General features: G+C 42.8%; 1 protein-coding gene and 1 pseudogene across 1 annotated transcript in view; both read right to left on the reverse strand.

Annotated features, from left to right (window-relative positions):
• The window catches only part of LOC124545878 (solute carrier family 35 member G1), a 585,157-nt gene that overhangs the window by 122,762 nt on the left and 444,447 nt on the right, over positions 1-17,948 (reverse strand). The window lies entirely within an intron of this gene.
• LOC124546277 lies at positions 4,164-4,223 on the reverse strand (annotated as a pseudogene).

Genomic DNA, 17,948 nt, shown 5'->3' on the forward strand with positions numbered 1-17,948 from the left:
AATGCACGACCGCATGTTGCAGGTCCTGTACGGGCCTTTCTGGATACAGAAAATGTTCAAACTTCTGGTAAATGGTGGGCGAGCAACTGGCTCGTCACAATACGCCAGTCACTACTCTTGAAGAACTGTGGTATCGTGTTGAAGCTGCATGGGCAGCTGTACCTGTACACGCCATCCAAGCAATGTTTGACTCAACGCCCAGGCGTATCAAGGCCGTTATTACGGCCAGAAGTGGTTGTTCTGGGTACTGATTTCTCAGGATCTATGCATCGAAATTGCGTGAAAATGTAATCACATGTCCGTTCTAGTAATATATTTGTCCAATAAATCGCCTTCTATCATCTGCATTTATTCTTGGCGTAGCAATTTTAATGGCCAGTAGTGTATCACGCTTGTTCTGTCAACGCCGCGCGGGCAGCCACGCGGTCTAGGGCGTCTTTTCACGGTGCTCACAGCTCACCCCGTCGGAGGTTCGAGTCCCTCCTCGGGCGTGGGTGTGTGTGTTGTTCTTAGCGTAAGTTAGTTTAAGTTACGTTAAGTAGTATGTAAGCTTTGGGACCGATGACCTCAGCAGTTTGGTACCATAAGATCCTACCACAAATTTCCAAATTTCAATTTTTTGTCATGATGGCAGTCCTATAAATATCTCCAGAACATTCAATAAATTGCTCATTACGACGTTTGTCTGATGCTTATAGAATACTTGTACAGTCTTAGATTCATGTTAGGAGACACGAAAGACTAAAAGCGGATTCCTATCCTAGACCCTACGACTATTCTATAACTTTGTTGTTGAGGTCTTCAGTCTGAAGACTGTTTTGATGCAGGTCTCCATGCTCCTCTATCCTGCGCGAGCCTCTTTCATCTCAGAGGGAACTACAGGCAACCTACGTCTTTCTGAGTCTGCTTACTCAATTCATTCCTTGGTCTCCCTCTACGACTCTCACCACTCACATTTCCTTCCAGTATCAAATTGGTGATCCTTTGATGTGTCAGAACTTGTCCTACCAACCGATCCCTTGTTTTGGTCAAGCTGTGCCACAATTTTTTGTTTCCCTAATTCTGTTCAGTACCTCCTCATTAGTTACGTGATCTATGCATTTAATCTTCAGCATTCTTCTGTAGCACCACTTTTCAAAATCTTCTCTTCTCCCCTTGTCTAAACTGTTTATCGTTCATGTTTCACACTCCATACAAATACTTTGGGAAAAGACTTCCACACAGTTAAATCTATACTTGATGTTAACAAATTTCCCTTTTTCAATTAGCTTTTTCTTGGCATTGTCAGTCAGAATTTCATATCCTCTCTACTTCTAAAATATTTCTCCTGAAAACAACTAGGCAGAAAAACGCCATAATTAAAGCTGTAACAAAAATGACACATATTTGCCTATACAGTTTCCCCCGCCCCCCTCATGACTGATTCATGGTGTGTGTGTGTGTGTGTGTGTGTGTGTGTGTGTGTGTGTGCGTGCGTGTGTGGCTCAAAATGGCTCTGAGCACTATGCGACTTAACTTCTGAGGTCATCAGTCGCCTAGAACTTAGAACTAATTAAACCTAACTAACCTAAGGACATCACACACATCCATGCCCGAGGCAGGATTCGAACCTGCGACCGTAGCGGTCGCTCGGCTCCAGACTGTAGCGCCTAGAACCGCACGGCCACTACGGCCGGCCGTGTGTGTGTGTGTGTGTGTGTGTGTGTGTGTGTGTGTGTGTGTGTGTGTGTGTGTGTCATTCTCTTTGTTACACTCATGGTTACGTCAGCAGCAAAGTTATTATCCTGAACAGTCGAGTGCGGCACTTCCCGCCAACTGACAGTTATAAAATATTAATTAAAACCCAGCCTGTTCCGTTTATTCCATTCCGTAATGAAAACTCTGCATTAAATTGCACAGCAAAGAGTCAATCCGATGGAACCGGTGGGTGAGTGGGTCATTACGCACAGAAAGCTATTCTCACTCGATTGGATGTTATCGTTAGCGGCTGAATTCTGCGAGATGAAAAAGCCGTAATTGTGCAGTACTTTAATATCGGATTCTTTTGAACGCCACTAAATACCCTGAAACCCGGAAACCGACAGAGATGCGTAAAACGGATATAAGGATTTAAAAAAAGTGAACGGAATCAACCGCCAAAAAGGATTTGAAAGAAAAGGTAAGGAAAACAGGCCCACAAAAATAGAAATACGAATTAGCAGATTTATTTGTACGTCCAGAATTCTCAATGTTCTGCACAAACATACTAACGAAGCGAGTAGAATGCATAGCCTACTTTGGTCATGACGAATCGCCGTAACGCGTCAGCTACAAGCAGTCCCCTAAGTCTACTATGATGTGTCAAAACATACTGAACATTGTCCACCGCGAGACGGTGGGTAAGTTCATACGATGCAGATCTGACGCATATTTTCAGACCACGCATTTAAACACATAACGTCCAACTTACAACGGATCATGCGAACGCGCGTCGACGCAGTGTTCACAGAAAGAAAATATCCACGCGGTCAGAAAGGTAGGTGACACCCGCATGCTGTGCAGCTGATGGCGCTTTTCCGTCGCGACCAGACGTATTTTGTGCGTGTTTGGTATTTCTTCATCTTCGTCTACATCATACTCCGGAAGCCACCTAATGTTGTGTGGCGGGGGGGGGGGGGGGGGGGGGGTACTTCTGTACCGCTAACTTATCTCCCCGTACCCTGTTCGACTCGCGAAATGCGCGAAAGAAGAATAATTGTCGGTAAGCTTCTGTATTGGCTCTAATTTCTCGAATTTCCTCGTCGGGGTTATTACGCGGGATGTATGTGGGAGGAATCTTGTCCGACTCTTCCCGCAAATTTAAATACCAGACTTCTTCTTGAAGTAAAACGCCTCTCTTGTAACGTCTGCCGCTTTGTCTCTGACCACAGCCATTAATAAGAATAATAGTAATAATAATAATAATAATAACACACGTTAGATATAGAAGAAAAATTTCAGCTGACATATATAGAATAAAAAGACACAAATACAGACATTAGACCATTCTTGCATAGACCCCCAAACAATCCACAAGTCGAAGCAACAATAACAACTATCAACACAATCATACACAACAAAATAAATGAAAATACAACTATGGAAGAGTTACAACTACTGGTTTATATAGGAGCACTCACTACACTAAACATACACACAAGGCAGAGATCAGAACCAACCAACACACAGAAGAAACCCACAAAACCAGCATGGCAACACAGGCTACAGATCAGAATAGAAAAACTGAGAAAAGACATCGGACAGCTAACACAATTTATAAGAAATGAAATATCAGACGAAAAACGAAAAAGATAGGTACAATCTCACAACAAGAAGCAAGCGATAGAGCAATTAGTTGAAAAGAAGTACAAATTACAAAAAAAGTGAAAATAGAAAGAAACAAAACCAAACATTCAACACAAACCAAAATAAATGTTACCAGACAATAGATAACACACACATTAAAATAGACAATCCACAAAACATAACAGACATGGAACACTTCTGGAGCAATATATGGTCAAACCCGGTACAACATAACAGGCATGCACGGTGGATACAAGAAGAAACAGACACATACAAGATGATACCACAAATGCCTGAAGTCATAATTTTGCAACATGAAGTCACCCGAGCAATTAGTTCTACTCACAATTGGAAAGCCCCTGAAAAAGATAAAATAGCAAATTTTCTGGCTAAAGAAGTTCACCTCAACACATTCACATCTAACAAAATTATTTAACAGTTACATTGCAGACCCATACACATTCCCTGATACACTTACGCAAGGAATAACTTATCTGAAACCTTAAGATCAAGCAGACACAGCAAACTCAGCTAAATATCGCCCCATAACATGCCTACCAACAATATACAAAATATTAACTTAAGTCATTACACAGAAATTAATGACACATACAACACAGAACAAAATTATAAACGAAGAACAAAAAGGCTGTTGCAAAGGAGCACGAGGATGTAAAGAGCAACCGATAATAGATTCAGAGGTGACACATCAAGCTAAAACTAAACAAAGGTCGCTACACTACGCATACATTGATTACCAAAAAGCTTTTGATAGTGTAACCCACTCATGGTTACTACAAATATTAGAAATATACAAAGTAGTGCCTAAATTGATACATGCCATGCTAATCTTCTCTGTATCGTTCCAATTTTAGTATACGTACCGCCGAAGCGAGTACTAAATTGATACAGTTCCTAAACATAGTAATGAAAAATTGGAAAACCACACTTAATATCCAAACAAATTCAAATAACATCACATCACAGCCAATACAAATTAAGCGCGGAATATACCAAGGAGACTCATTAAGTCCTTTCTGGTTCTGCCTTGCTCTAAACCCACTATCCAACATGCTAAATAATACAAATTATGGATACAATATTACTGGAACATACCAACACAAAATCACACATTTGCTATACATGGATGATCTAAAACTACTGGCAGCAACAAATCAACAACTCAACCAATTACTAAAGGTAGCAGAAGTATTCAGCAATGATATAAATATGGCTTTTGGAACAGACAAATGTAAGAAAAATAGCGTAGTCAAGGGAAAACACACTAAACAAGAAGATTACATACTGGATAACCATAGCGACTGCATAGAAGCGATGGAAAAAACAGATGCCTATAAATATCTAGGATACAGACAAAAAATAGGAATAGATAATACAAATATTAAAGAAGACCTGAAAGAAAAATATAGGCAAAGACTAACAAAAATACTGAAAACAGAATTGACACCAAGAAACAAGACAAAAGCTATAAATACTTATGCTATACCAATATTGACCTACTCATTTGGAGTAGTGAAATGGAGTAACACAGACCTAGAAGCACTCAATACACTTACACGATCACAATGCCACAAATATAGAATACATCACACACATTCAGCAACAGAAAGATTCACATTAAGCAGAAAGGACGGAGGAAGGGCATTTATCGACATAAAAAACCTACATTATGGATAGGTAGACAATTTAAGAAAATTCTTTCTAGAACGAGCAGTAATTAGCAAAATACACAAAGCAATCACTCATATAAATACATCAGCTTCACCATTGCAATTTCATAACCACTTCTACAACCCTTTAGATCACATGACATCAACAGATACGAAGAAAGTAAATTGGAAAAAGAAAACACTACAGGGCAGGCACCCATATCATCTAACACAGCCACACATCGATCAAGACGCATCCAACACATGGCTAAGAAAAGGCAATATATACAGTGAGACGGAAGGATTCATGATTGCAATACAGGGATCAAACAATGAACACCAGATATTACAGCAAGCATATTATTAAAGATCCCAATACCACAACAGATAAATGCAGACTTTGCAAACAACAAATAGACACAGTAGATCACATCACAAGCGGATGTAGAATACTAGCAAATACAGAACACCCCAGAAGACATGACAATGTAGCAAAAATAATACATCAACAACTTGCCATACAACATAAACTAATAAAACAACACGTTCCCACATACAAGCATGCACCACAAAATCTACTGGAGAATGATGAATACAAATATTACCGGAACAGAACCATTATAACAGATAAAACAACAACACGTAACAAACCTGACATCATACTCACCAATAAAAAAAAGAAATTAACACAACTAATCGAAATATACATACCCAATACAACAAATATACAGAAGAAAACAGGAGAAAAAATTGAAAAATACATCCAACTGGCTGAGGAAGTCAAGGACATGTGGCATCAGGATAAAGTTGACATTATACTAATTACACTATCAACTACAGGAGTCATACCACACAATATCCACCAGTACATCAACGCAATACAGCTACATCCAAACGTGTATGTACAACTAAAGAAATCTGTAGTTATTGATACATGTTCAATTGCCCGAAAGTTCCTAAATGCAGTGTAACATATACCGTACAGTTAAAAGGAAGTCACGCTTGATCAAAGTCCGCGTCACTTTCCATTCTTCACCAGACATAACGTCTGAGAAAGGAAAGAATAATAATAATAATAATAGTAATAAATCTGTGTACAGCACTATAGTAGCCCTTATGCAGTTATTGATGTGTCGTGCTGTCAAGTAATTCATTTATCTATTTCGAAGCGAGTATGAAGCAATTTCAGGACTACTGCAGATACTATCTATTACGTATACGTCTCACTTTTATCATCAGCGATGTATGGGACATAGCACAACATATGTGTGTAGCGAGTGGACTATGTTAGGAACCTGTAACCTCCGCTGCATTAATGCTACTGATCCAGAAAAGGTAATCCTTGATAACTTATATAATCAGTATTTGAGTCTTACAAAATTGTAACAATAGTAACGAACTTCTGTAAATAATTAGTTTTGTGACTGAAACAGAATCGAATCGAATCGTTTGGTTTTTACCCCTCAGAAAATTTCGTTATACCCGTAAGGGTGTAATTATCCCCCGGTTGGGAACCCCGGCACTGACAAACAGTTCGGAGACGATGACAGACTGTATTTGCATGACAACGTACCCTGTCAAACAGCAGTATACGTGAGGCAACTGTTTGTGGATAATAACATTCCCGAAATTTACTGGACTGCCCAGAGTCCCGATCTGAACTGAATGGAACATCTTTGGGATGAGTTACAATATCGACTTCGCTCCAGGTCTCGGCGTCCAGCATCACTACCTCATCTGATTTCAGCTCTTGAGGAAGAATGGACAGCCACTCCTCTATCGACATTCGAACACTTTATCTACAAGTGTCCATAGCAGAGTTCAAGCCGTCATAAAGGGGAAGTGTAGACACAGCCCATATTAATGCACATAATAGGTGTACTGACACTTTTGATCAAATAGTGTACGAGTATTCGCCTACGGTAATTCTGAGGCTAGCTTACGGTTGTGAAACTTGGCCTTCACCAGAGCTGCCTGAGGGAAATACCTAAAATATCAAGGCTGGCATATCAACATCACTATCCTCTAAGAAGAAAATGCTAGTAGCACTGAGGCAACAACTATCAATCATAAATTTCGGTGACTGATCATGTGGTCCATTATGCTATACACCCGTCTCCCTCAGTAAGTCACGTACGCTCCTTTTGCGGGTGGAGAACGTACACATGAAGGACAGCACAAATGGTATAAAGACGCCCTGAGATTCTCTATGCGGAAATGTTAAACTCTGATCACTGTTGAAAACTGGGGGTTACAGTATGTAATCGACTAGCATGGCGTAGAATTGCTAGTGAAGGCCTGCGAAACTTCTTACACTGCTGCCGAAAACCTGAAGTGAATAATTGGGAGGCAATGAAGGAACGCATGGCCACTCGATTAAGCAGCTCTCAGCAAGCTGCATGTCATGTAAATATCTGTCAAGCTTGTGGCTCCAGAAATGGTCTATGTGACCATCTGAGAATGCACAACCAATGATCTTTTAAGGTCCAAAAAGAAGGGATCTTTCTCGGTGCTGAGTGATAACCTCTGAGGATGCTGAGAGAACTGGCGCACACACAATTCCACGCTGTTAGTAACTGCTTCCTATTTAGATAACAAAAGAGAGCATGTCTCAATCACAAATAGTCTTTCCCTATCAGTTAAACTTAGCACTGAGGTTCTTCAGGGTTCTGTCTTCAACCCTTCCTCTCCTCTAATATTATTAACGATCAGGCATGTTGTGTCAATCGCATTGTTATATTCAAATGGCACACTATGAAAGAAACGAAGATTCGTTTGGCAGAATTAATGTTTCTGAGCCTATTTCAACAGTGCAAAGGGCCTGACGAGATCTACCTCAGGGCCACATCTGGCTTACTTTGGGCCTGTGCGGAAAATTAACCGCAATCGGATCTTGGACCCTCCATGTTGTTCAATTGGTCGGTCGGTCGGTGGCTAAGACTTTTCGTTGCCGCATGAGAAGTAGTTGGTACTTTTCCGGACAGGGTAATATAAAAAGAAAGATAAGAACGAGTTTGGGGAAAGGCCAGCTATACATCCCGAATGAAACGTTCCGTTGAGAGCTGAGAGAACGTTTCTCTCGACACATCGGTCTAACACAGAGATACGAGGAGGCAGTAAGTCGCCATCCCAAGGGAACCGTGCTTCACAGCGAAGGAGATACGACCGTCCTGTGAGACTTATAACAGCACACCACCCGCAAGGGGGCAGCCAGAGACAAAAGGCGACAGCCTCCCCCAACCCCTCACCTCCTTATTCCAACTTCTATTCAGGCTCGAGTGTCTTTCTTTGGTGCCAGATGTCAATACAGGCGAGACACAATTCGTTGCAGAAAGCTCCGAGAAAGAACAGCTATTCCCGTTTGAAAAAGCAAGAGAGTGCTAGTAGGTCTAGCACATCATTTTAACCCTTTTAGGACTTTGAGAAAGAACAGAACACAAGGAATCTAAAAAGTCTGTAGGGTCTATAAGCTATACATCTGTCAGAACATTCACAACATGTTGCTGCAAATTTTTCTGCATTAAAGCAATGCAGTGGAGGGCCAAATATTGAGATCTGAGTGTGTCGGAACTTGTAAACGATTCCTTTTATCAGCCAGTTTTAGATTGGTGACACTAAATCTGCGTTCACATTCAAGTTCTTTCACTGAAGCGGGAAAACCTTTTAACCAGTGGCACGCACATGCTCTGACTTCTTAAAAACCCACCGTGTTAAATAAACGAGGAATTGACATGTCACCATCAAATACACGTTCATATTCGCCTGAAGGCCATGTGTCTGAATTTAATACGGCTGCATCCGAAAAGAAATCCAAGTCTTCAAGGCGTTTTTTCATATTGTCTATCACAGATTGAAAAAATCTTCCGAAATGTTTGAAGATTGTGATATTCATCGAAAGATACTTCCTTGATATGACTCCATTCAATATGCGCTTTTCCTCCAACTCTTGCGCTATCATCGTAATTCAAGGTGAGTCGTATGTTTTCAGTTTTTCAAGGGTTTTTATAGCCACGTCAGTTTCTTCTTTCGTTTGAAGGACTGAAGAATTTCTGTTTCGCATAGGGAATGATATTACTTGCAGAACTTTTACGGCCTCATAAAGAGCAACTAACTCTAATACAAGCAACCACTTTGTGAGGCATTTAACAATCCTTCAGATTTAGATTTCTCACAAACTGATGGATAACCATCACGACTCAGTTTTTCAAAAAGATGGACAAGAGAACTGTGACTTTCAGGAAGAACTGGAACAGCGTTAAATGACGAAGCAATCCAACGTACGTGAAAAAGCACGGCCTGTAGTAGTCTCTGACGTTTGGGAGTGTGATAAAACACAAATTATAAGGAATCTAAAAAGTCTGTATGCTGTACATATCTGCCACAACATTCTTAACATCATGGATAGCTAGTTCCATTTTGTGGGTCATACAATGCACGACAATCAAGTCCTCATGTCAAAGAGTACGCAAGACATGAGCTAAATCTTTGTAAGGTGCAAGCATTGATGATGCAACATCTGTTACGATACCTACAAGATGGTTTTTCGTACATCGTGTTTAATGTTATACTTTTCAAGAGCTGGTAACACTGTATACTGAAAATACCTGCTCTTGTCCCACTTCCTAATTCTAAAACATCGAAAAAAATAATTGCAAGCAACTACCTCGACGGGCAAACGTACAGTACATACATTATTAAACAGATTTTAAGAAATAGTTATACTTTCGACCAACATGTACCCGATATTATAAGGAAGTAAGCACCATTCTTTTTTATTTCTTCCCCTACAAACATAATGATATTTCGGCATGCATGGCCAGAATGAAGCATTTGGCGACCGATAAATCATTAAAGATTTGTAGTTCGATTACTACGGGATATGATTTGAATGATAGTATCTGTTTAGCTATTACATATGTAGATCTGAACAGCAAAGCAGTTTTGATTATTTTTTCCTTGATGCTACTTTCCGCACAACTTCTCACTTTCACTCACTGATTTTTCCATACTTCGTTTTTCTTTGCTACGTATTATTTCTACGCATTTCTCATGTGATTTGCACTTTGAATGATCATCGATTTTATCATTTATTTTTTTGGAATAATTAACAGAAACACGAGCTAAAAACCGCGTTATCCATACACACACGATCCATGCTTTATTTATTTTTTTTATTTGCAAGTAGGCGCAGCTTATCTTTTTCCATAATAAAGTATCACAATTTCCCACGATAATTTCAAGCCTACAGTTACTCCAATTCATACCTTGAGACTTCTCGCAGATTTCCGTGACCGACGTTTCGGAATCTTTCACTTTGTTACCACCACATTTATCGTTTGGTTTTTTAGAGTCACAGCCTATTTTAACTCTTGCAGAACTACTGTTAGTATCCTGACAATGTTTGCCCACGTATCCCGTAATGCACTGCTCTTAAGGAATAGCGAAATTTTGCTTTGTTTGAAACATATGCTGAAATTCCGTATTTTCTGAAGGCCTGCACGCACTAAGCTCACTAACAATGCTACTTGCCTCGCAAGCTCACAAGTAATAGATGTTGCAGCTCAGATTAAAGCAACAACTACAGCACGAGAATGGCGACTCAGCTTTAAATGTTTAAATACATAACGCTATTTCTAATATAGTAAAAGTAGATTAGTACTTCCTGAGTACGGCTCCACAAATTTAAATAAACGTTGAGTTTCACGTAACCAGTGAGCGTAAAACGAACATCCCCACTTAGGATGGGTAATTTACACTACTGGCCATTACAATTGCTACACCACGAAGATGACGTGCTACAGACGCGAAATTTAACCGACAGGAAGAAGATGCTGTGATATGCAAATGATTAGCTTTTCAGAGCATCCACACAACATTGCCGCCGGTGGCGACACCTACAACGTGCTGACATGAGGAAAGTTTCCAACCGATTTCTCATACACAAATCATACGCAAACATCAATTGACCGGCGTTGCCTGGTGAAACGTTGTTGTGATGCCTCGTGTAAGGAGGCGTACCATCACGTTTCCGACTTCGATAAAGGTCGGATGTAGCCTATCGCGATTGTGGTTTATCGTATCGCGACATGGCTGCTCGCGTTGGTCGATATCCAATGACTGTTAGCAGAATATGGAATCGACGGGTTCACGAGGGTAATACGGAACGCCGTGGTGGATCCCAACGGCCTCGTATCACTAGCAGTCGAGATGATAGGCATCTTATCCGCACGGCTGTAACGGATCGTGCAGTCACGTTCAAAAAATGGTTCAAATGGCTCTGAGCACTATGCGACTTAACTGCTAAGGTCATCAGTCGCCTAGAACTTAGAACTAATTAAACCGAACTAACCTAAGGACATCACACACATCCATGCCCGAGGCAGGATTCGAACCTGCGACCGTAGCAGTCTCGCGGTTCCGGACTGCGCGCCTAGAACCACTAGACCGCCGCGGCCGGCTGCAGTCACGTCTCGATCCCTGAGACAACAGATGGGGACGTTTGCAAGACGACAACCATCTGCACCAACAGTTCGACGACGTTTGCAGTAGCATGGACTATCAGCTCGGAGACCATGGCTCCGGTTACCCTTGACACTGCATCACAGACAGGAGCGCCTGTGATGATGTACTCAACGACGAACCTGGGTACACGAATGGCAAAACGTCATTTTTCGGATGAATCCCGGTTCTGTGTACAGCAACATGATGGTCGCATCCGTGTTTGGCGATATCGCGGTGAACGCACATTGGAAGCGTGTATTTGTCATCGCCATACTGGCGTATCACCCAGCTTGATGGTATGGGGTGCCATTGGTTACACGTCTCAGTCACCTCTTATTCGCACAGACGGCACTTTGAACAGTGGACGTTACATTTTAGATGTGTTATGACCCGTGGCTCTACCCTTCATTCGATCCCTGCGAAACCCTACATTTCAGCAGAATAATGCACGACCACATGTTGCAGGTCCTGTACGGGCCTTTCTGGATACAGAAAATGTTCGACTGCTGCCCTGGCCAGCATATTCTCCAGATCTCTCACCAACTGAAAACGTCTGGTCAATAGTGGCCGAGCAACTGGCTCGTCACAATACGCCAGTCGCTACTCTTGATGAACTGTGGTATCGTGTTGAAGCTGCATGGGCAGTTGTACTTGTACACGCCATCCAAGCTCTGTTTGACTCAATGCCCAGGCGTATCAAGGCCGTTATTATGACCAGAGGTGGTTGTTCTGGGTACTGATTTCTCAGGATCTGTGCACCCAAATTGCGTGAAAATGTAATCAGATGTCAGTTCTAGTATAATATATTTGTCCAATGAATACCCGTTTACCATCTGCATTTCTTCTTGGTGTAGCAATTTTAATGGCCAGTAGTGTAAAATCAGAGGGTGGATGATTTGATACAGAAGAAGAGAAATCATCCACCTGCAAATCGCACACTGTCTAGTGTAGTTAGCAGACCTGATAGGTCGTGTAAGTGTTGTAACGGCGTCATATGTTGAGTGATTACTGAGAAGGACACGAAGAGGCGAACCAGTGTGCGACAGATTTATCAGTGCCTGACAGAGTCGGAAACGGGCCTCACTGCTGGTACAGATTTGGCCGATTTCTCGAATCGTGCAGTCCGCACATTTGAGGGGCATTCGGATGTGGCAAGGCCCAGTTTTCGACTGCATGGCTACGTGAGGGCAGGCACACATACCGCAAAGGTTTCGCTCGACCACGTCTGACCATAACGAGTGAGGTACGCCGTATTTTACGAAGGGTGTTTAATAAGTAGGGCAACACTTTTTTTTTTCACGATGCGGAATTTATTGTAGGACATGGTGTATTTCCGCTTAGGTCACTATTGTTTCATGAAGTTCAGAAAGGAGGCCGTTCTATATGTAGCCTTCAAAGTGGCGTCTGTAACTGAGGTGATGGTTCAAATGGCTCTGAGCACAATGGGACTTAACATCTGAGGTCATCAGTCCCCTAGACTTAGAACTACTTAAACCTAACTAACCTAAGATCATCACACACATCCATGCCCGAGGCAGGATTCGAACCTGCGACTGTAGCAGCAGCGCGACTCCGGACTGAAGCGCCTAGAACCGCTCGACCTTAACTGAGGTGACCTCACAGCAGAGAGCTATCATTACGTTTCTTCTGAGGTAAAAACATAACATCGTAGATATTCGTAGGCGCTTTCAGAAAGTCTACGGGGACCTGGCTGTGAATAAAAGCGCCGCGAGTCGTTGGGTGAGGTGTCTATCATCATCGAAACAGCGTCGCGCAAACCTGTCCGATCTCCCGTTTGTCTGCCGGCCACAGAAAGCTAAGTCATAGCTGTGTGCGGCCGGCCGACATGCGAGAGCAACTGCAATGTTGGAACGTGCGGACACTCTCATTGGTGATTGACAAATCACAATCAAATCCTTCCTCTGTGCAAGTGGGCGTCTCTATTTGGTAGTGCTGCCGCGTGTCCACCAGTTGGGATACTCAAAGGTATGTGCTGCTGGATTCGTCGCCGAAAAAAAAAAAATATAATAAAATAAAATAAAAAAATAAAAAAAGGATAATGAAGAGCAACGAAATACCATCTCTGCGGAATTGTTTGCGCGTTACGAAGCTGATGGTGACAATTTTTGTCGAATATCGTCACAGGCAGTGAAACATGGATTCATAACTTCGAACCGGAAACGAAACAGTAAGCGCCACAGCCGGCCGCAGTGGTCTCGCGGTTCTATGCGCTCAGTCCGGAGCCGCGCGACCGCTACGGTCGCAGGTTCGAATCCTGCCTCGGGCATGGATGTGTGTGATGTCTTTAGGTTAGTTAGGTTTAAGTAGTTCTAAGTTCTAGGGGACTGATGACCAAAGATGTTAAGTCCCATAGTGCTCAGAGCCATTGGAACCATTTGAAGTAAGCGCCACATCACTTCTCCTCCGAAGAAAAAGTTCAAAGCCGCACCCTCAGCCCGTCCAATCATGGCGACCCTCTTCTGGGGCTCTGAAGAGGCATTTCAGGATTTTTCACGTGACCAGTATCTAAAGTTCTGGTTGCTTACAAAACCTGACACACAAAAATTAGTTCAAATGGTTCAAATGGCTCTAAGCACTATGGGACTTAACATCTGAGGTCATCAGTCCCCTACACTTAGAACTACTTAAACCTAACTAACCTAAGGACATCACACACATCCATGGCCGAGGCAGGATTCGAACCTGCGACCGCAGCAGCAGCGCAGTTCCGGACTGAACCGCCTAGAACCGTTCGTCCAGAGCGGCCGGCACAAAAATTAGTGTCATCGCTCATGTTCATTCATGAGTTCCAACAATTCCTGGGAAAAGCATAGTCTCTTTGGCAGGACGTCTGCATTCAGTTTTTGCACTGCCTGTGTGTATTCTGTGTGGATGGTATTGCAGTTGCTTGGGCAATATACGCCGTACACTGCGATCCGACATGTCAAGCTGTAGCGCATGCCTGAACGTAGAATGCCTGGGAATTCGGCTGAAGGCTTCTTCCACACATTTAACATTGCCACGCATTTCCTGTTTCCACACCTCTTACGCACCAAATCACCCGTTTCCTCAAAGTTCCGTACTCGCACTTTGATAGGATGTGCAGATGGAACTGGGGCATGACGTGCGAAATTGTAATGAACACCAAACACACGCTGTGCTGCCTCCACGGCAGCAACACGTTCTTGAGTGGTCCACAACGTCTTTCGATTGAACATCGATATCAGGGTCAATGACAAAGGTTTGTTGTCCAGATGGCAACACTCCCGTTTCCTCATCCTAACGTAACGTGCTATTTCCAGGGTAGCCAAATCGTCCGTGCAGGACCATATATTAACCACAATGGTCTTCAAGTATCTGTGGGGATGAGGAGTTAGCAACATTTAGTTTGGAAAAAAATAATATAATGGCTCAAGAAACTACTGTCACAGAAGCGTTTAGGTAAAAACTACTCAATAAAGAAGACTCCAAGGTACGAGAGAGAGAGAGAGAGAGAGAGAAACTGGTCTGAAGTGGTCAGAAGACAGGAAAAAAGAAACATAGTGAGCAGATGGAAATACTGGAAGAACAGAATAACAAATACTGAACTGAAACCGGCAAATCGTCCTCGTTGGCAAATCCGAGAAGAAGAAAAAGTTTTCAGCTATCGATATCTTCCACAAATACCCATTTCAAAACGTGACCAGATGAAATAATCGCCAAACTTGGTGCCTCGAAAACTAGAATATACTGGTTAACGGGCACATCCTTTTAGGATTCACTGGACGATTTGTCACGAAATTTAAGAAAAATTCCGGCACGAGATCTTTGCTTGTGCTCCAAGTCGCTAAAATGTCGACGTAAGGCCAGAGTAGCCTTTTGAATTTGGTGAGTGAAGCGACGTCATCGAATACGTGCGCCAACCTTTGCACTTCGGCGCCAGAAGAGGATTGAAGTAGAAGGGGGAGGGGGGTGACGTAGGCGTTGAGAGGGCCCAGCGGCGTCTTATCTCGGTAAGCAGGGGGAGGGGGGGAGGGAACGAGGGAGGGTGTAAGAGAGATGAGCGGACCACGAGGGTGGGTGCCGTATGGCCCATGGCTTCACCGGCTGTGCTACGGGAGCCGGACTGATTGGCTTTGTAGCTGGGCTTCACATTAATAGATCACGCTTGATCTTAACAATCATCACGTACCCTAAGCAAATAAGATCACAGTTAAATTCCTAAACAAAATTTTATACCGTTAGAAAACTGGAAATCATGAAATAAGTGCTGTTTAATTGCTATCAAGCATGAGTGTAAGCAGAAATTTATCCATGAGAGGGCAAGGTTTCAAAATTGCCATTTGTGTACACTGAAGCGCGCAAAGAAACTGATACAGGCAAGAGCATTCAAATACAGATATGTAAACAGGTAAAATACTGCGCTGCACCCGGCAACGCCTATCTAAGACAAGTGTCTCGCGCAGTTGTTATCAAGATTTAAGTGAGTTTGAACGTGGTGTTATAGACGGCGCACGAGCGATGGGACACAGCATCTCCGAGGCAGCGATGAAGTGGGAATTTTCCCGTACGACCATTTCACGAATGTACACGACTCTGACAAGTGACACGTACGTAAGCATCCTGTCTGATCGCTTGCATCTGTTTATGTCCATTGTGCAATCCGACGGACTTGGGCAATTCCAGCAGAACAAGCCGACACCCCACACGTCCACAAATTCTAATATCAGGAATCCGGTGAAACATCAAATCCCCGATATCGTTAAGGCCGGAAAAAGATCCTGCAAGAACAGAACCAACGACGACTGAAGAGAATCGTTCAATGAGACAGAAGTGCACCCCTTCCGCAAACTGCTGCAGATTTTAATGCTGGGTCATCAACAAGTGTCAGCGTGCGAACCATTCAACTAAGCGTCATCGATAAGAGCTTTCGGAGCCGAAGGCCCACTTGTGTACCCTTGATGACTGCACGACACAAAGCTTTACGCCTCTCCTGGGCTCGTCAACACCGACAATGGTCTGTCGATGACGGGAAATATGTTGCCTGGTCGTACGAGTATTGTTTCAAATTGTATCGAGTGGATGGACGTGTACGAGTAGGGAGACAAACTTATGAATTCATGGACCCTGCATGTTAGCACTGGACTGTTCAAATTGATGGAGGCTCTGCAATGGTGTGGGAAGTGTGCAGATGCAGTGATCTGGGACCCCCGACACGACTCTGACAAGTGACAGGTACGTAAGCATCCTGTCTGATCACCTGTATCCATTCATGTCCATTGTGCAATCCGACGGACTTGGGCAATTCCAGCAGAACAAGCCGACACCCCACACGTCCACAATTTCTACAGAGTGGCTCCAGGAACACTCTTCTGCGTTTAAACACTCCCGCTGGCTACCAAACTCCTCAGACATGAACATTATTGAGCATGTCTGGGATGCCTTGCAACGTGCTGTTGAGAAGAGATCTCCACCCTCTCGTACTCTAACGGATTTATGGACAGCCCTGCAGGATTCTTGGTGTCAGTTCCCTCCAGCACTACTTCAGACATTAGTCGAGAGCATGCCACGTCGTTTTTCGGCACTTCTGCGTGCTCGCGGGGGCCTTACATGATATTAACCACTTTTTTTGGCTCTTCAGTGTGTAACTGTTTCGATGCGTTTGAGAACGCATCGCATCTTCGAAAAACTAAATTCGACGGGAAGTTCAAAAAACTTTGTCTAACAGGTATCCACTAAATGTTTATACATCTGCATCAATACTCCGCAGCCCACCGTATGGTGAGTGTCGGAGGATTCCTTGTACAACTACTCATTCCTTTTCCCGTTTCACTCGCAAATGAAGCGACGAAAAAAAAACTATGTATGCTTCTGCACGAGCCCTAATTTCTCATATCTTCGTGGTTCTTACGGGAAATGTATATTAGCAGCAGTAGAATCGTTACTCGGCTTCAGATGCCGGTTCTCTAAATTTGCTCAACAGTGTTTCGCGAAAAGAAAGTCATCTTCCCTCCAGGGATTCCCATTTGAATTCACAAAGCATCTCCGTAACACTCCAGTGTTGGACAAAGATACCAATAACAAATCGAACAGCCCGTCTCTGAATTGCTCCGATGTCTTGCTTTAACGCAGCCTGGTGGGTATCCAAAACACTCCAGCAGTACACAAGAACGAGTCACTAGCGTTCCATACGCGATCCCATTTACAGATAAACCACATGATCATAAAATTGTCCTAGTAAACCGAAGTCACCCATAAGTTAGATTACTCTGATACCTACTATTTCAGTAGTATATCCTAATTCGATGGTTTTATTTTATTAATATCTGTGAAGTATTTTGATTCAATTAATGGAAAAGTCCAATACTTTTATGATTATATTCACGCTATCCAATGAGTAACTAAGAAAAATATGTTCAGTCGGATACCAGTAACGTTACGTTTACATTGAAAATTAAAAACCCGAAAAAAATC

This window comes from Schistocerca americana, chromosome 8 (genome assembly GCF_021461395.2).
Source record: "Schistocerca americana isolate TAMUIC-IGC-003095 chromosome 8, iqSchAmer2.1, whole genome shotgun sequence".
NCBI classification, from domain to species: domain Eukaryota; kingdom Metazoa; phylum Arthropoda; class Insecta; order Orthoptera; family Acrididae; genus Schistocerca; species Schistocerca americana.